Source organism: Rhinopithecus roxellana, chromosome 7, assembly GCF_007565055.1.
Source record: "Rhinopithecus roxellana isolate Shanxi Qingling chromosome 7, ASM756505v1, whole genome shotgun sequence".
Lineage (NCBI taxonomy): Eukaryota > Metazoa > Chordata > Mammalia > Primates > Cercopithecidae > Rhinopithecus > Rhinopithecus roxellana.
Window position 1 is genome coordinate 143,004,227 of NC_044555.1, and position 20,412 is coordinate 143,024,638.

At 36.3% G+C, this 20,412-nt stretch overlaps 1 pseudogene; it reads right to left on the reverse strand.

The window, feature by feature from the left end:
- Nucleotides 1-15,147: 15,147 nt before the first annotated feature.
- Nucleotides 15,148-15,836, reverse strand: LOC104680205 (annotated as a pseudogene).
- Nucleotides 15,837-20,412: the final 4,576 nt, after the last annotated feature.

The following is a 20,412-nucleotide window of genomic DNA, read 5'->3' on the forward strand; positions in this document are numbered from 1 at the left end:
CTTGCTCGCCTCCCGTCCCTACCGTCAGTCGATCAGTCTGCCCTCAAAAATTTTTATTATTTATTATAAAATTGAATCCAGTAATAAAGTGAAGAGTTGTCATGATCAAGTTTGGTTTCTTCTATGGATTCAAAGGTGATATGATATTTTTGAAAATCATTTAATTATTATATCAAAGTTTTGATAGCTTTAGTTTCATGAGTACTCTCTTGTCCTATGATATATTTAACGTATTTTTAAAGAAAATACCTTAATGTGGCTGGGTGTGGTGGCTCATGCCTGTAATCCCAGCATTTTGGAAGGCCAAGGTGGGTGGATCACTTGAGGTCAGGAGTTTGAGACCTGCCTGGCCAACATGATGAAACCTCATCTCTATTAAAAATACAAAAATTAGCCAGGCGTGGTGAGAGGTGCCTGTAATCCCAACTACGTGGGAGGCTGAGACACGAGAATCGCTTGAACCTGGGAGGCAGAGGTTGCAGTGAGCCGAGATCATGTCACTGCACTCCAGCCTGGGCGACAGAGCAAGACTCCGTTTTTTTTTTTAAAAAAGAATTGACTTGTAAGTTTCTACATAACGTCTGCTGAAGTTTTCGTAGGGGTCAAAATATACCAATTTGCAACTAACTGACGTCTTTATAATATTGGGTTTTACAATTAACATGGCATATCGCTCCATTTATTTTGGTCCTCCTTAATTTCTCTCAAAAATGTCTGATAGCTTTCTGTATAGGGCTCTTGCATGTGTTTTGTTAGATTTGTTCTTAGGTATTTGATGCTATCATAAAAAGTATCTTTTTTTCCTCAAATTTTAATACTGATTGATTTTTGTGTATTGACCTTTTATCCAGTGAACTCTCCTAATACACTTACTATTTCTAACAGATGTGTATAGATTATTTTAATCTTTTCAATACATAACAGTGTCATAAGCAAATAATAAATCTCTTATTTTTTCACTTCTAATGCTTTTACCTTTTATTTATTTTTGCTACTTTATTTCACTGGCTGGCACTTTCATTACAGTGTTGAATGTAAGTGATGACAACAGGTGTTCTTGTTTTATTGTCACTCTAAGGAGGAAAACTTTTAATATTTCACCACTAAATATGATACTTGCTATAAGATTTTGTTTCATATACTAAGGATGTGTTCTTCTATTCCTGGTTTGCTAGACATGTTTTTCTTATTACAAACAGGTATAGAATTTTAACCTTCATCCTAATTCATTTATTGAGATTCTCATAGACTTTTTCTAATTTATACCTCTTTTCTCATTTTTCCTTGATGTTTACCCATTCAAATAATTAATGATAAATTGATTTTTCTTGACAAAAAGTTAATTTTTTTATTATTATAATGAATGCAGTATTTATTAAGCTCATATTAAGGTTTTTTGTTCGTTTGTTGGTTGGTTGGTTTGTGTGTTTTTTGTAGAGATAGAGTTTTACCATGTTGGTCAGGTTTGCGTTGAACCCCTGGCCTCTAGTACTCAGCCCACCTTGGCCTTCCAAAATGCTGGGATTACAGGCATGAGCCACCACACCCAGCCACATTAAGGTATTTTCCTTAAAAATACATTAAATATATCATAGGGCGAGAGAGTACTCATGAAACTAAAGCTTTCAAAACTTTGACATAATAATTAAATAATTTTGAAAAATATCATATCACCTTTGAATTCAGAGTAAACTAAACTTGATCATAACAATGTTTTTTGTCACTGGATTCAATTTTATAATATATAATAAAAATTTTTGTTTATGTTCATTAGGGAGATTGGCCTTTAAATTTTCCCAAAGTGCTGAGATTACAGGCATGAGCTACTGTGCCCGGCCTGACAAGTCAATTCTAAAAATTATATTGGGACTGTAAAAGCATAAGAATATTCAGAGCAATCACAGTGAGGAAGAATAAAACGAAACCACCAGATATGAAAGCCTATCATTAATATATGTGGACTAGTTCAGGATGGTATTATTGGTGCATCTGTAAATAGAATAATGGAATCGAGAATCCAGAAACAGATCAACACATGTGTGTTCACAAGATTTATAACATAGTTTAAATGCAATGGAGAAGAAATGTTTTGCTTAGATAAACGGGTCATTTTTATATTCCTATGAAGGAAAGACCCTTACTTCACACCACAAAAATGGATTTCTCAATGGATTGAAAATCTAAACATGTATGAAACTTTTAGAATCTAACATGGGGAAATAGCTTCATGACCAATAGAATAAACGTAGATTTCTTTTTTTTTGCAAATTATTGTGGATTTGTTTTACATAATTTGCCTTCCCTTAATTTCAGAATAGTCACTAAGTATTTTTTTATAGTCAACATTTTCACATAAATTGTGTTTAATCAAGAGTAACAACAAATTAGACAATCTTTCTTGAGTTATTGCATCTCTTACATAATATTTATTGATTTCAATTTGGAGTAGCATTATTTACTACACAGTCACAATTAGAATGACCAAATCATTTTTTAACTTTTATTTTATGTTTAGGGGTATATGTGCAGCTTTTTTATATAGGTAAACTCATGTCACGGGGGTTTGTTGTACAGATTATTTTGCTACCCAGGTTTTAAGCCTACTATTCATTAGTTATGCTTCCTGATCCTCTCCCTCTTGCCACTCCTCACCGTCAGGTAGGTGCCAGAGTCTGTTGTTTCCCTCCATGCCTCCTTGTATTTTCATCATTTAGCTCCCACTTATAAGTGAGAACATGTGGTAATTGGTTTTCTGTTTCTGTGTTAGTTTGCTAAGAATAATGGTATCCAGCACTATATGAGTTCCTGTGAAGAACATGATCTTTTTCTTTTTTATGGCTGCATAGTATTCCACAGTGTATATGTACCATATTTTCTTTATCTAGTTGACCATTGATGGGTATGTTAATTGATTCCATGTCTTTGTTATTGTGAATAGTGTTGCAATGAATATATATGTGCATGCGTATTTATGATAGAATGATTTATATTCCTTTGGGCATATACCCAGTAATGGGATTGCTGGGTTGAGTGGTATCTCTGGATTTAGCTCTTTGAGGAATTGCCACACTGTTTTTCACAATGGTTGAACTAATGAACTCAACAGTGAATAAGCATTCCATTTTCTCCACAAGTTTGCCAGCATCTGTTACCTTTTGACTCGTTAGTAATAGCCATTCTGACTGGTATGAGATGGCATCTTATTGTGTTTTGATTTGTATTGCTCTAATGATCAGTGATGTTGAGCTTTTCTTCATATGCTTGTTGGCTGCATGTATGTCTTCTTTTGAAAAGTGTGTTCATGTCCTTTGCCCACTTTGTAATGGAGTTTTTTGTGTGTGTGTTAAACTTGTTTAAGTTCCTTATAGATGCTGAATATTAGACTTTTGTCACATGCACAGTTTGCAAATATTTTCTCCCATTCTATAGGTTGTCTGTTTACTGTATTGATGTATGTTTATTTTGCTGTGCAGAAGCTTTTAAGTTTAATTAGGTCTCATTTGCCAATTTTTGCTTTTGTTGCAATTGCTTTTGGCATTTTTGCCATGAAATCTTTGCCCATTCCTATTTCCAGAATGGTAGTTCCTAGGTTGTCTTCCAGTGTTTTTATAGTTTTGGGTTTTACACTTAAGTCTAAACCATCATGAGCTGATTTTTATATGTGGTGTAAGGAAGGGGTCCAGTTGCAATCTTCTGCGTGGCTAGTCAGTTATCCCAGTGCCATTTGTTGAATAGGGAGTCTTTTCCCCATTGCTTGTTTTTGTCAGCTTTGTCAAAGATCAGATGGTTGTAGGTGTGCAACCTCATTTCTCGGCTCTCTATTCTGTTACGTTGGTCTATGTGTCTGTTTTTGTACCAGTTTCATGTTGTTTTGTTATTGTAGCCCTGTAATACTGTTTGAAGTCTGGTAACATGATGCCTCCAGCTTTCTTCTTTTCGCTTAGGATTGCCCTGGCTATTTAGGCTATTTTTTGGTTCCATATGAAATTTTAAGTAGTTTTTTCTAGATCTGTAAAGAATGTCCTTAGTAGTTTGATATGAATAGCATTGAATCTATAAATTGCTTTGGGCAGTATGGCCATTTTAACAATATTGATTCTTCCTATCCATGAGCATAGAATGTTTTTCCAATTGTTTGTGTCATCGTTGATTTTTCTTGAGCAGCTCCTTGTAGCTTTTTTGTAGCTCTCCTTGTAGAGATCTTTCACTTTTCTGGTTAGTTGTGTTCCTAGGTATTTTATTCTTTTTGTGGCGATTGTGAATGGGATTGCATTCCTGATTTGGCTCTTGGTTTGACTCTTGTTTTATACGGATGCTGGTGATGTTTCTACATTGATTTTGTATGCCAAGACTTTGCTGAAGCTTAAGAAGCTTTTGGTCTGAGACTATCGGGTTTTCTAGATATAAGATCATGTCGTCTGCCAAAAGGGATAGTTCAACTTCCTCTCTTTCTATTTGATTACTTTCATTTCTTTCTCTTGACTGACTGTTCTGACCAGGACTTCCCATACTATGTTGAATAGGGGTGGTGAGAGGGGACATCCTTGACTTGTGCTGCTTTTCAAGGGGAATGCTTCCAGCTTTTGCCTATTCAGTGTGATGTTGGCTGTGGGTTTGTCTTAAATGGCTCTTGTTATTTTGAAGTGTATTCCTTTAATAACTAGTTTATTGAGAGTTTTTAACATGAAGGGGTTTTGAATTTTATGAAAGCCTATTATGTCTCTATTGAGATAATCATGTGGATTTCTTTTCCTTTTACAAAAATTATTTTTTTATTTCTATAGGTTTTTGGGGAACTGGTGATGTTTGGTTACATTAGTTCTTTATTGGTGATTTCTGAGATTTTGGTGCATCTGAGCAGTGTACACTGTACCCAATGTGTAGTCTTTTATCCCTCACCATCCCTGACCCTTTCTCCAGAGTCTCCAAAGTCCAATGTATCATTCTTATGCCTTTACATCCTCATAGCTTAGCTCTCACATATGAGTGAGAACATAAGATGTTTGGTTTTCCATTTCTGAGTTACTTCATTTAGAATAATAGTCTCCAATTCCATTCAGGTTGCTGTGGATGTCATTATCTCATTTATTTTTATGGCTGAGTAGTATTCCATGGTGTATGTGTGTGTGTGTGTGTGTATATATATATATATATATATATATATATATATATAACATTTTCTTTATCCATTCATTGATTGATGGGCATTTGGGCTGTTTCCATATTTTTGCAATTGCAAATTGTGCCGCTATAAACATGCGTGTGCAAGTATCTTTTTAATATAATGGCTTCTTTTCCTCTGGGTAGTTACCTAGTAGTGGAATTGCTGGATCAAATGGTAGATCTACTTTTTGTTCTTTAAGGAATCTCCATACTGTTTTCTGTAGTGGTTGTACTAGTTTACATTCTCACCAGCAGTGTAAAAGTGTTCCCTTTTCACCACATCCATTCCAACATCTATGAGTTTTTAAATTTTTTGATTATGTCAATTCTTGCAGGAGTAAGATGATATCACATTGTGGTTTTGATTTGCATTTTTCTGAAAATTAATGATGTTGAGCATTTTTCATATGTTTGTTGGCCATTTGCATATCTTCTTTTGAGAATTGTCTATTCATGTCCTTAGCCCACTTTTTGATGGGATTGTTTGTTTTCTTCTTCCTGATTTGTTTGAGTTCTTTGAAGAACTGGATTCTGTATATTAGTCCTTTTTCAAATGTAAAGATTGTGAAGATCTTCTCCCACTCTGTGGGTTGTCCCTTAACTCTGCTGATAATTTCTTTTGATGTGTACAGGCTATTTAGTTTAATTAAGTCCCATCTGTTTATCTTCAATTTTTTTGCATTTGTTTTTGGTTTCTTGGTAATGAACTCTTTGCCTAAGCCAATGTCTAGAAGGGTTTATCTGATGCTATCTTCTAGAATCTTTACGGTTTTGGGTCTTAGATTTAATTGTTTGATCTATCTTGAGTTAACTTTTGTATAAGATGAGACATGAGGATTCAGTTTCATTCTTCTACATGTGGTTTGCCAATTATCCCAGCACCATTTGTTCAATAAGATGTACTTTCCCCACTTTGTGTTTTTGTTAGCTTCATCGAGTATCAGTTGGCTATAACTATTTGGGTTTATTTTTGGGTTCTGTATTCTGTTCCATTGATCTATGTGCTTATTTTTATACCAGTACTATGCTGTTTTGGTGACTATGGTCATAAAGTATAATTTGAAGTCTGGTAATGTGATGCCTCCAGATATGTGTGGTTTTTTTTTTTTTTTTTTTTTTTTGTTGTTTTGTTTTGTTTGGTTTTTCTTAGTCTTGCTTTGGCTATGTGGGCTCTTTATTGGTCCCATATTTATTTTAGTATTTTTTTCTAGTTATGTGAAGAATGATGGTGCCATTTTGAGGGGAAATGCATTGAATTTGTAGACTGCTTTTGGCAGTATGATCATTTTCACAATATTGATTCTACCCATTTATGAGCATGGGATGTGTTTCCATTTGTTTGTGTCACTGGTGATTTCTTTCAATATTGTTTTGTAGTTTTCCTTGTAGTGGTCTTTCACCTCCTTGGTTAGGCATATTCCTAAGTATTTTATTTTATTTTTTGCAGCCATTGTGAAGGGGTTTGAGGTCTTGATTTAATTCTCAGCTTGGTCACTGATGGTGTATAGCAGAGCTACAGATTTGTGAACATTAATTTTGTGTACTGAAACTTTACTGAATTCATTTCCCAGTTCCAAGAGCTTTTTTGGATGAGTCTTCAGGGTTTTCTGGGTATACAATCATATCAACAGCAAACAGTGACAGTTTGACTTCCTCTTTACCAGTTTGGATGCCCTTTATTTCTTTCTCTTGTCTGATTATTCTGGCTAGAACTTCCAGTACTATGTTGAATAGAAGTGGTGAAAATGCCCATCCTTATCTTGTTCCAGTTCTCAGGAAGAATGTTTCAACTTTTCTCCATTCAGTATAACGTTGGCTGTGGGTTTGTATTAAATGGCTATTATTAACTTAAGGTATGTCCCTTCTATGCCAATTTTGCTGAGGGTTTTAGTCATAAAGGGATGCTGGATTTTTGTCAAATGCTTCTTCTGTGCCTATTGAGATGAACGTGTGACTTTTGTTTCAAATTATATTTATGTGGTGTATCATGTTTATTGACTTATGTATGTTAAACCATCCCTGCATCCCTGGTATGAAACCCACTTGATTATGATGGATTATCTTCTTGCTGTGTTGTTGGATTTGGTTTGCTAGTATTTTGTTGAGGATTTTTGCATCTATATTCATCAGGGATAGTGGTCTGTAGTTTTCTTTTCTTGTTATGTCCTTCCCTGGTTTTGGTATTAGGGTGATACTGGCTTCATAGAATGATTTAGAAAGGATTCCCCCTTTCTCTATCTTTTGGAATAGTGTCAATAGGATGGGATTGGTACCAATTCTTCTTTGAATGTTTGATAGAATTCAGCTGTCAACCTTTCTGGTCCTGGACTTTCTTTTTTTGACAATTTCAAATTATCATTTCAATCCCGCTGCTTATTATTGGTCTTTTCAGAGATTCTATACCTTCCTGGTTTAACCTAGTAGGGTTGTATATTTCCAGGAATATATCCATCTCCTCTAGGTTTTCTATTTTTGCATGTAAAGGTGTTCATCGTAGCCTTGAATAGTCTTTTGTATTTATGTGGTATCAGTTGTAATATCTTTTGTTTCTTTTCTAGTTGAGCTTATTTGGATCTTCTCTATTCTTTTCTTGGTTAGTCTCACTAATGGTCTATCAATTTTATTTATCTTTTCAACAAAGACAGTTTTTCGTTTCATTTCTGTTTGGTATTTTTTGTTGTTTTAATTTCATTTAGTTCTGCTCTGATCTTCATTATTCCTTTTATTCTGCTGGGTTTGAGTTTGGATTGTTCTTGTTTCTCCAGCTACATAAGGTGTGACCTTAGATCGTCTATTTGTGCTCTTTCAGACACTTAGATATAGGCATTTAATGCTATGAACTTTCATTTTAACACTGCTTTTGCTATATCCCAGAGGCTTTGAAAGGTTGTGTCACTATTATCATTCAGTTCAAAGAATGTTTTAATTTTTATCTTGATTTCATTGTTGATCCAAGGATCATTCAGGAGCAGGTTATTTAATTTCCATGTATATGCATGGCTTAGAGGGTTCCTTTTGGAGTTGATTTTCAATTTTATCCCACTGTGGTCTAAGAGGGTTCTTGATATAATTTCGATTTTCTGAAATTTACTGAGACTTGTTTTGTGCCCTATCATATGGTCTAACTTGGAGAATGTTCTGTGTGCTGATGAATAGAATGTATATTCTGTAGTTGTTTGGCAGAATGTTCTGTAAATATCTGTTAAGTCCATTTGTTGTAGGGCATAGTTTAAGTCCATTGTTTCTTTGTTGACTTTCTGTCTTGATACCTGTCTAGTGCTGTCAGTGGAGTATTAAAGTCCTACGCTTTTGCTGTGTTGTCATCTATCTCATGTCTTAGGTCTACTAGTAAGTGTTTTATAAATTTGCGAGCTCCAGTGTTGGGTGCATATATATTTAAAATGAAGACATTTTCCTGTTGAACTAGTTGTTTTATCATTGTATAATGCCCTTCTTTGTCTTTTTAAACTGCTGTTGCTTTAAAGTTAGTTTTGCCTGATATAAAAATAGCTACTCCTGCTCACTTTTGGTGTCCATTTCCATGGAATATCTTTTTCCACCCTTTACCTTAAGTTTGTGTGAGTTCCTAAGTGTTAGGTGAGTCTCCTGAGGACAGCAGAAACTTGGTTGGCGAATTCTTGTCCATTCTGTCATTCTGTATCCTTTAAGCAGAGCATTTAGGCATTTACATTCAATGTTAATATTGAGATATGAGGTACTCATCTATTCATTGTGCTAGTTGTTACCTGAATACCTTGGTTTCTTTTTCACTGTTATTGTTATATAGGTCCTATGAAATTCATGCTTTAAGGAGCTTCTATTTTGGTGTATTTTGAGGATTTGTTTCAAGATTTAGAGCTCCTTTTAGCAATTCTTGTAGTGCTGGCTTAGTTGTGGTGAATTAATTCTCTCCGCATATGTTTGTCTGTATTTTTGTTTTGTCTCTGCCATGTCTCTGCCATGTTTTGGTATAAGGATGATGTTGACCTCACAGTCATAAGTTGAGGAAGAGTCCCTCCTTCTCAATTTTTTGGAATAGTTTCTGTAGGAATGGTACCAGCTCTTCTTTATACATCTGGTATAATTCAGCTGTGAATCTCTCTGATCTTTTTTTTTTGGTTGATAAGCTGTTTATTACTGATTCAATGTCAAAGCTTGTTGTTGGTCTGTGCAGCGATTCAATTTCTTCCTGGTTCAGTCTTGGGAGGGTGTATGTGTTCAGGAGTTTATCCATTTCTTCTCGATTTTCTAGTTTGTGTGCACAGAAGTGTTCATAATGGTCTCTGATGGTTATTTATAGTTCTGTGGGTTCAGTATTAATATCTTCTTTGTTGTTTCAAATTGTTTATTTGAATTTTATCTGTTTTCTTTTTTATTATTATAGCTAGTGGTCTATTTTATTTATTTATTTTTTTCGGAAAGCAAACTCCTAGATATGTTACTCTTTTGAGCGGCTTTGCATATTTCAATCTCCTTCAGTTCAGCTCTGATTTTGGCTATTTCTTGTCTTCTGCTTCTTTTCGGCTTGGTTTCCTCTTGGTTATCTAGTTCTTTTAGTTGGGATGTTAGGTTGTTACATTGGGATATTTCTGACTTTTTGATGTGGGTGTTGAGTGCTATAAATTTGCCTCTTAACACTGCATTAACTGTGTCCCAAAGATTCTGGTATGTTGTATCTTTGTTTTCATTAGTTTCAAATAATTTCTTGGTTAATGTTTAATTATTATTTAAATTATTTATTTAATTATTTACCCAAAAGTCATTCAGGAGCAGGTTATTTAATTTTAATAAAATTGTATGGTTTTGAGCAATTTTCTTGGTCTTGATTTTCAATTTCATGGCCCTGTGGTCCAAGAGAGTATTTGGTATGATTTCAGTTCTTTTGTATTTGCTGAGGATTGTTTTATGTCTGATTATGTGGTAGATTTTAGAGTATGTGCCATTTGGTGATGAAATTCTGTTGATTTTTAGTGGAGAGTTATGTAGGTGTCTATGAGGTCCATTTGATCCAGTGCTGCATTCAGAACCTAAACATCTCTGTTAATTTTCTGCCTTGATGATCTTTCTAACACTGCCAGTGAGAAGTTAAAGTCTCCCACTATTATTGTGTGTGAGTCTGTCACTTTGAATGGCTCTGAGCACTTGCTTTATGAATCTAGGTGATCCTGTGTTGGTTGCATATATATTTAGGATAGTTAGGTGTTCTTGTTGAGTTTGACCCTTTACCATTATCTAATGCTCTTTTTTGTCTTTTTTGATCTTCGTTGCTTTAAAGTCTATTTTGTCTGAAATGAGGACTGCAACTGTTGCTTTTTTTCTGTTTTCCGTTTACTTGGCAGACTTTTCTGTCATCTTAGTTTGAGCCTATGGGCATTATCTCATGTGAGATGGGTCTCTTGAAGACAATATACCATTGGTTCTTGGTTCTTTATCCAGCTTTCCACTCTGTGCCTGTTAATTAGGGCATTTGGCTCATTTACATTCAAGGTTAATATTGATATATGTGGGTTTGATCCTGCCATCATGATGTTAGTTAGTTATTATGCAAACTTGTTTGTGTGATTGCTTTATAGTGTTACTGGTCTGTGTATACTTAAGCATGGTTTTGTATTGGCTGGTAATGGTGTTTCCTTTTTATATTTAGTGCTTCTTTCAGGAGGTCTTGAAAGGCTGGTCTGGTGATAATAAATTTCCTTAGGATTTGCTTGTATGAAAATGATCTTATTTTTGCTTCACTTATGAAGTTTAGTTTGACCAGATATGAAATTCTTGGTTGGAACTTCTTTTTTTTAAGAATGTTGTATATAAGCCCCCAATCTCTTCTAGCTTGTAGGGTTTCTTCTGAAAGGTGTGCTGTTAGTCTGATGTGCTTCCTTTTGTAGATAATGTGATCTGTCTCTCTGACTGCCTTTAACATTTTTTTCTTTCATTTCAATACAGAGAACTTCTGCAAAATTGTATACAACGAGATCATCCCCAAATGGGGATGATAGCACTGAAATACATGCTACGCTTCTATCCAAGAAGATTATCCCTAAGTGGGGATGGCAGAGCTGAAAAGCACAAGTGAGGATGATCTCCTTATGTAGAATCTTGAAAGGGTTCTCTGTATTTCCTGAATTTGACCATTGGCTTCTTTAGCAAGTTTGTGGACGTGTTAATGAACAATATCCTAAAATATGCTTTCCAAGTTGTTTGTTTTCTTTCTGTTCCTTTCAGGGATGCCAATGTTTCATAAATTTGGCCTCTTTACATAATCTCACATTTATTGGAGGTTTTATTTATTCTTTTCATGTCTTTGTCTTTATTTTTGTCTGGCTGTCTTATTTCAGAGAGCCATTCTTCAGGTTCTGAGATTCTTTCCTCAGTCTCGTATATTCTGCTGTTAATGCTTGTGATAGCATTGTGAAATTCCTGTAGTGTATTTTTCAGCTCTATTAGGTCAGTTAGATTCTTTTTTATACTGCCTATTTTGCCTGTCAGTTCCTGTATTCTTTTATTGTGCTTCCTGGTGATGAGTGGGGGTTCGGGATTCCCAGGGAAGATGGGCTAGACTCATCTTTGGTGGTTGCTGTGTGGTGGAGGTGCCAGCATAGTGACTAGGTCCTTTGTTACTTCCCCAGTCTGAGGGATGTTAGGTGGTACCCCTGCAAATGCAGTGGCAGTAGGGTTGTGGATTAACTCTTGGATTTTCTCCTTGGAGAAATACTGTGCTGCCTCTGATTGAAGTAGTCAGGTGGGGGCAGGGTGGTTGTGCTGGAGTCCCAGGTTGGGCAGCTCTGTCCAGTGAGGAAAAGTGAGGACTGGGACCTGCATGGAGAACAGGCCACCCACTTTTCCTTGAGGTTGGTGCTTGATGCTGGGAGTCCAGACCAGCCCCTCGTCCCTGCAGACTCTCCAGAGCTTGGAGACAGCAAGGACAAGGAATGCGGGACAGCAAATATGGCAACCCTCACCTTCCACTGGGACCTCTGACCCAAGGACTTGCAGAGCTGCCACTGGCTCGGCCCTGGTGGGAGACTGCTGGAGATCTATGTCAGGAGGACCCACCCAGTGAGAAGATACAGGATTGGAGATCCATGTAACAAACAGTCTGGCCACTTTTCCATAGGGCTGCTGCAGTATGCTGGAGGTCTGCACCAGACCCTAATCATCTTGGAATTTCCATTATCTGTTGCCAGCCCAAACACACAAGCAGGAAGTCCTGGTTGGGAAGTCCCTCCCAGTGAGGAGGAATGGCATTAGGGGCCTGTGTAAAAAAGTAGTCTGGCACCTTTTCTGTAGAGCAGTTGTGCTGTGCTATGCTGGGGGTCCACTCCAGTCCCCAGTTGCCTCAGACTCTCCAAAGCCTGAAGGCAACAATGACAAAGGCTGTGAAATAGTGAAGATGGTGGGCCACCCCTCCCTCTGGGAGTTCCATTTCAGGGAGGCCTAGAGCTGCTGCTAGCCAGGAAATACCAGTGGGGGAGGCTGAAGACCCCGGTGGGAAGACCTATCCCATTGAGGAGAAACAGGATCCGGGACTCACATAAAAAAGCAGTCTAGTCACTTTTTCATAGGGTAGCTGCACTGTGCCAGTTCCAGCCCTTAGCTGGCTCGGACTTTCTAAGGTCTGAAGCCAACAATGGCTAAGGTTGCAAAATAGCAAAGATGGTGGCCACCCTTCCCTCTGGGGGTCATGTTTCAGGGAGGTGTAATGCTGCTACTGGTGGCTGGCTATGGTTCCAAGTCACATTGTGGTATCCTGCAAGGTACCATAGGAGCAGGGCCTGCAGCTAGTCACTGCTCAGTCCCCGGGATTCAGCCCTTTTCCTGGGTTACGTATGGGAGTCTAATCTCCTGCTTTGCTAGAGTTGCAGCTGCTTTGCTGGTGAGCATGGGTATCTAAGACTCCTTGGGCTCTATGTGTGCCTGAGCAGCTGTTCCGCCAAGACTCCATGTAGCTCTCTGCATGTCAGACTGCAGGCCCTGGTGGAGTGGGTACATGAGGAGATCTCCTGACCTGAGGGTTCCAAATATCCGTGGGGGAAATGTGGGTTCTTCGAGGTTCCTTACCGTCTCAGCACTTCCCTGGGTAGGGGAAGCCCCCTGACTCCATGTCTCTCCCAGATGGGTGGTCATCCTGCCTTACTTTTCTTTGTTTCCTTGATGAATTCCAATGCGTGTACCTGGATGTTTCAGTTGAAGGTGCTGCATTTACTTAGCCCTTCTATTTCTCTCCGTGAGTGCAGCACACATTAGTTGCTTCTAGTCGACTATCTTGGCCAGCCTCCAGCATACATTTCTTAAGCAGAAAACAAAAGGCACAAATCATAAAGGAAAAAAATTAATAAACTAGACCATCAATGTTAAGATGTCTGCTATTCAAGAACTCTAAATGCTAACATTTAGGGACCTGCTTGCCTTACTGCCCAATCAGCTGATTTTGAAGCTTATGAGTCTACAAGCCTTAAGACCCTTAACAGATGAACACAGAACAAATGAACACGAATAGATGAACATGGAACAGATAAAAGATGTCAGCAATCATTTGTTGAAGGCTAAAATGACTGTGTAGGAGTAGTCCAATGAGAAGTGAACCTATGTGCATCTTTCTCTGACATGAGCTAAGTCAGTTGGCCACATCTCTATCCACTTTCTGTCTTCTCTTATTTTTCTAAGGCTAACAATTCTAATTTTTGTGAGTTTTTTTTCTGTTCATAGCCTTGTGTTTATTTTCTCCCATGTCCTTTTCTTTATTTGCTTGGGTCTCTATCACAGTAAAGGCTTAAAAAAAAATCCTTTACTATTATTTTAAGGGGATTTCAGGAAAGAGTGTGAATAAATACTTGTGTGTATTCTTCCATGCTCAACCTACAGTCTTCAGGTGATTTGGGGGTAGACTAAACCTTGAGAACACTAGGCTATATCCACCAATGTGATATTAACCAACAAGAGAGAATACGAGACTGATTCTTTTTTTATGTCTTATTTAAATTTCCAGGATCTATGTCTTGTGCGCTGATAGTTATTTTTATAGTATATTTTTTAAAAAACTGTTAAAAATTTATTCTTACAGTTTGGGAATAATATTTTGATCCATATAGGTTAGTTTGTTCAATTGAAATTTATTTCTTGATTATGTTACATGTATAATTATATACGGAGAAACCATGAAAAGGGATGCCAGGATTTGAGTAAAAGATAAAGATTTATAATAAAAGCAAATCTTTTACTTAATTTTTGGGACCACTTTGAACCTTATTGAAGTGTTATATTTCTTCAATCATTCTGATTTTATAAAGAATGTCAGTTTTTCTATGTCTGTTATAGATAAGTAATATGCATTACATTTTTATTTTTTAATTATACAAGTAATACATGCTGATTGAAAAAAGTCTTGCAATCTGTCAGTAAGACACACAGGTTTAATCTTTCACCTTTTACCCACTATACTCTCCTCCAAAGACACTATTTTAACTTTTTTAGTATGTGTTTTTCTTTCTAAAAAGTTGTATGCATTTTTGAGCAAAGATCTGTTATGATTTATAAACAAGTTTTAAAAATTCATCTATTACATTTTCAGGTCTTAAAATAATTTTCTTTTCTTTCTTTGCTTTCTTTGTTTTCTTTTTTTCTTTCTTTCTTTTTTTTTTTTTTGACACAACATCTTGATCTGTCACCCAGGCTGGAGTGCAGTGGTGCAGACAGGCTCACAGCAACCTCAACGTCCAAGGCTCAAGTGATCCTCCAACGTCAGCCTCGCGAGTAGCTGGAACTACAGGCACAGGCCACCATGCCAGGCTAATTTTTTTATTTTTATGTTTTGTAGACATGAGGTCTCAGTATATTCCAGGCTGGCCTCCAACTCTTGATCTCAAGCTGTCCTCCCTCCTTGGCTTCCCAAAGTGCTGGATTACAAGCAAGAGCCACTGTGCCCAGCCTTAGCATAATTTTCAATTGCTCAAAATCATGGTAATGTTACTTGATTTTATTATGTCTCATTTACTTTTCTGTAAGTAGATATATCTTTTCAAAAATGCAGTCAATTCCCCAACTTTTATATTGTTACTCAAAAGCATCAGCATTTCCAAGACAATAAATACTGCATATTGTACCAAACAATCTTTCAATTTAAGCATGTGGAACATAAAAATGGTATTTTTACTTGAATCATAAGAAAGAACACACATGAGGTACTGAAACCCTTTTCTCAGGAGGAACGACATTATAGTTGCAGAGCATTCACAATCCACCTGGATTAACGGTAACTAATGCTCCTCTATTCCAAATCCTGTCAAGTTTGCCAATATTTGTTCTGGGAAGGTAAAAAATGCTGCAACAGTACAATGAAATGTTCCCTAAAGAACTCTTACATATTTGGTTTCAGGAGTTTCAGTGATTGGTTCTTCTGAGTAAGAAAGATTTGCTTTGTAAAAAATTCTTGTATCTCAAGTTCACTGGTTTTCACACCAACTGCACTGTGTCCCTGGTCTGCAAACCATTTCATCTCAACTACTAATGCTTTTCCATATAGAGGAAAAAACATCCTCAATCCACTCTCACCTTTAAGAAAAGTATCCAAATGCTTTTATAAGCTTGTCTTGCCGTGCTTCCAGACTTACTACTTGGTGTTTCTGTACCTCAGTATCGGAATACTCTTCAATATCAAGTGAAGTTCGTGTACTATTCATAGTTTCAGTGGCACCTGTCTCTCAAGCATATGTTTTCAATGCATTTATTGGTTTACTATAAAAGATATCACGAAGAATACTTAAAGAGACGTGTACGGCTACGTGGGCATGCCACATTCCAGGAAGCTCCATGTGTTCAGCATCAGCGAGTTCATATAGTATCTTGTTCTTGATTCACAGATGCAGCATCTCTCATCTGTGGAAGCATATTATTTACGTATTTTGAACGTTTTATTGTTAGCTTTGGCTCTGTGTTTTTCCTCTCCAAGTCTTCTGTTTATTTTGGCCTTTTTTTAATATATCAGAGGCCTTCTTCAAATATACGATAATATTTGACTTCCCATTCATATTAAAAAATGAGGCACTGCAAAGTGTATTAGTACCTCTAAAGATGTTTTCAAACATATTAGGACTCAAAAAGTGCCTTCTATGCAGCACTGGGAAAGTGACTGGAGGATATGGTCTACCAAAACAAGGGAGCAAATAGAAAAAAAGGAAGATTAAAGGAATAGGGAATCCAACACAGGATGATGGCAAAGGGAACATCCAGGATGGTAGATATGCAATAGACCTGGAAAGAAACTAGCCCAAAGCCGAGCAAAGAGGTAAAAGGCTCCAAGAGGGAGTACTTCTGGGAAAATGGGAATTGAGGAATTACCTGATGTGTTTGCTCATGTGGAAAATAGTGTGGAAACAATGACGGAATGTTTGGGTACAATTAGTAGTAGGTTCATAAAAATCTAAGAATATAAAGAAAAGGGTCAATTATTAATGCCTGGAAAAAGAAGAAATTATAAGAGAAAAGAAAAGTAATAACAGTATACTAGTCAGTTCAACTACAAACAAAATGTGTATGGTCATACCAATGTAAATGTTGAGTGCCAATTTTCCCTAAATTATGATATAACTATATTGAAAGCATGGGGAGGGGAAGTTTAGGAGTTTAAGTGTAAGAGGTCTAAATCCTTATCTACTATCATAGGAAGTCAAAAGGTAGAATTTAAGTGTGATTAATCAAGAAATAGCAATATAAGCATATTGTTTAGAGAAGTGGAGATAAGTGCCAGTAGAGATAACCAAAACATTTGAAAGTTGTCTCCTTTGAGGAGCAAGTTTGGAAGTTTGGGAATAAATTGGCCAAGAGAACTATTATTTACTAGTTGTCTTCTTAGCATTCTTTTCTTTTCTTTCTTTCTTTCTTTTTTTTTTTTTTTTTTTTTGAGAAGGAGTCTCACTCTGTTTCCCAGGCTGGAGTGCAGTGACTAGATCTCAACTCACTGCAACCTCCGCCTCTTGGGATCAAGTGATTCTCCTGCCTCAGCCTCCTGAGTAACTGAAATTACAGGTGCTCACCACCATGCCCAGCTAATTTTTTTGTATTTTTAGTAGAGTTGGGGATTTCATCATGTTGGCCAGGCTGGTCTTGAACCTCTGACCTTAGGTGATCTGCCCTCCTTGGCCTCCCAAAGTGCTAGGATTACAGGCGTGAGCCACTGTGCCTAGACCATTATTTGACTTTCTAAACTATATACACTTTCTACTTAAAAAAATAAATTTACCTGAAATTAAAATGCAGATTCATGGGCCCGTCCCTGGAGATTTGTACTTATTTAGCAGGGGAAGAATCTGCATTTTAAATGAACATCCCAAATTTGAGAAACAAATCAATGTAGCCCTTTTCTGTGCTTATTCTAAATATAATTTTTTCAAAGACACTTGGAGGTTTAAAATTTTTCTTCTAATTTTACTGTTCTCATTTCTTCCTTGGCTTCAAGTTTCTTGATAATGTATAAAGAGGTATATATGTGCAATTTCAAAACATTTGTCCTTGAGTGTGTCTATTTTTCCATCTTTTGTGTGCCTCCCTTTATAACATAAGCTCATTTGAGAACTCCTTATAAGGTCACATCATCTTTAGATTCATTCTCCTTCTATTTTACTTGGGATTATTTTTTGTTGTATAGTGAACATTTTATTTTTGAGAACTTCCCACTTCTTAATACAAGCTTCTCTTCTAGGGTCTCAGTCCACAGGTTCATAACAACATTTTCTCTGAACTTAATTGCCTCAGATTACTTAGGCATCAAGGGTTGCTTGATTTTAAATTTGTTGTCTTTGTCCTAAATTTAGGAGATGCCTTTCAGTCTAATTCTTGCCTTATCATGCCACAGGACACAATAATATAGTGTTTTACTAATTCTCCAGGGTGTTACAACTTTAAAGTTCTGACAAAGGAGAGTGCCCTCTGACAGATTACTGTAGCCTAACCCGTGACCTCCATGCTGATGTCAAACAACAAATGCTAAATCAATCTAAAACATTCATTTTAAATTGGAAGCAAAATATCTAGCTCAGAATTAAAGGAATTTACCTGAATATTTGGAAAAATATGAATCTTTTACTTAATGAATATTCTTTAAATTTCTACCATGAAATTCTCACTCATGATTGTTGGACACACAAAAAGAAATATTTCATGTCTATCTGACTAAAGAAAAATATTACTTCTGATGATTCCTGTTGCTATATTAATATTTTTAATATTTTATTTGGTTAGCATATTTTATTATTTTCGTAAATTCAAGATTCCTGTAATACAGATAAAGCAATGGGAACACATGAAATCAAGCTGAGAAAATGTGCTTCTGATATTTGAGGTATTTTTGTTTTAGTTTAATCAATGTGACCATTTTTTAATGCCAAATCATGTTAAACATAAAGTGTTTTTTTTTTTTTTTTTTTTTTTTGGCAGTCTTTTACTCTATCACCCAGGATGGAGTGAAGTGGCGCAATAGCGGCTCACTGCAACCTCCACCCAACGGGTTCAAGTGATTCTCCTGCTTCAGCCTCCCGCATAGCCGGGACTATAGGTGGCCGTTACCACACCAGGCTAATTTCTGTATTTTTAGTAGAGATGAGGTTTCTCCATGTTGGCCAGGCTGGCCTCGAACTCCTGACCTCAGGTGATCCACCTGCCTCAGCCTCCTGTAATCAATTAGGATTACAGGAGTGAGCCACCTCACAAGGCCACATTTTTTGTTTTCCTTATATTGAAACAACTGCATAATTTCTATCACATTATTTGTAAGCATTAAACCAATATTATATAATATGTATCTAAAGCATCAGCTGAATTGAATCTTTACATTCCTCTAATTACGACACAGTAACATTACTGTGACATTTGTTGAATTCAAGTCTGTTATTAAATTATGCAAGATCTAAGCCTCAGAAATTTGTTTTCTTTTCAAGCCCAGATAGAGAAACTGTTACATCAAACACATTTTAATGTGAACTCTATAACTTTTTAGAAGACATAGATTAGTGAGATTCGGTTCCAGTGACTGTGGGAAATTAAAAGTGGTTGCTAACCTGGAGACCCAGAACCTACCCATTCATATTTGAGGGTTTTCCTTACTATCAACACCAAAGAACTAGCTTAAGCCCCCAGCAGTTCTTCAACTGGACGAACTGATCACCTTGTCCATTTGGAGTGTTCAGTATCCATGGTGTAAATTTTCATCCTGCTTCTGAGGAAAAAGTGAACCGATTCAAAACATTATACATAATTCTCTGTACTTTAAAAGTCAGAAGAGATGATTTTTAAATAAATCCTATTTGACCCTAAGTGGTAGTTCTTCATAAAATTTGGACGTTGACATGGAGGTTCCCATTTGCGGTCAGTAGGGTTGCGTTTGATTCTTAAGACAATTCAACTAAAATTATGCAGTATTTCTATGTTTCTTACTGTAAACAGTAGGTCACTTTACAGACTAAAGTTACTATGTATGTGACCCTGAAAGATGACAATAGGGCACTGTTTAAAGAAAACCAAATTTCTAACTTCTACACAGCTGAATTGCACAGATATATTTAGCATACTTTATTTAATACCATATATCTGAAAGAATTCTAAAATATTTTGACCAAATGTTAACATTTTTTTCTTTTAAAGCAATATTTATGTAGTCATGAATGTAGGAAAATAATTTGTAACAACATCTCAGGAACGTGTACACACAGAAACTTCTCAAGCCAAGAGCTACAGATATAAGCATATTCTATAAAATAGCAAATTGTTATTGAAAACAATTGGCAAGCTCATAAAAAATTTTATTTTAGCATAGGATTTCAGCAAGTTTAAGATGCAGAGGAATACATAATCTGTATAGTTTACATTTTCATCCCAAAGTAAAACATTAACATGCTGGAAAACTGAAAGAAGTCTGATTTATTTGAAAACACAAAAATAATTCTGTTCATTTATAGTCAAATAATGGTGTGGCAGCTATATTGTGGACTAAAATATTCTTTCAGAATTCTATATTTGTTTTATTATGTCCACTTATTTTACTTTGCTAAATTTTAAGCAATTTAGATTTCAAAAATAAAAGGATTAAATACTCTTACTTGTCACTAGATGGCGGTAACTCCAGGATGGGTCTCAGGAGGCAAAGCAGTAAAATGGAAATTTTTGCTTGTTTGCACCAAAGATAAAGATATGTAGTAACCTTGACTGAAATTTCAGTGGAGGTGGCAGAATGAGCATATTTGTGAGGAGGAGAGGACAGAGAGC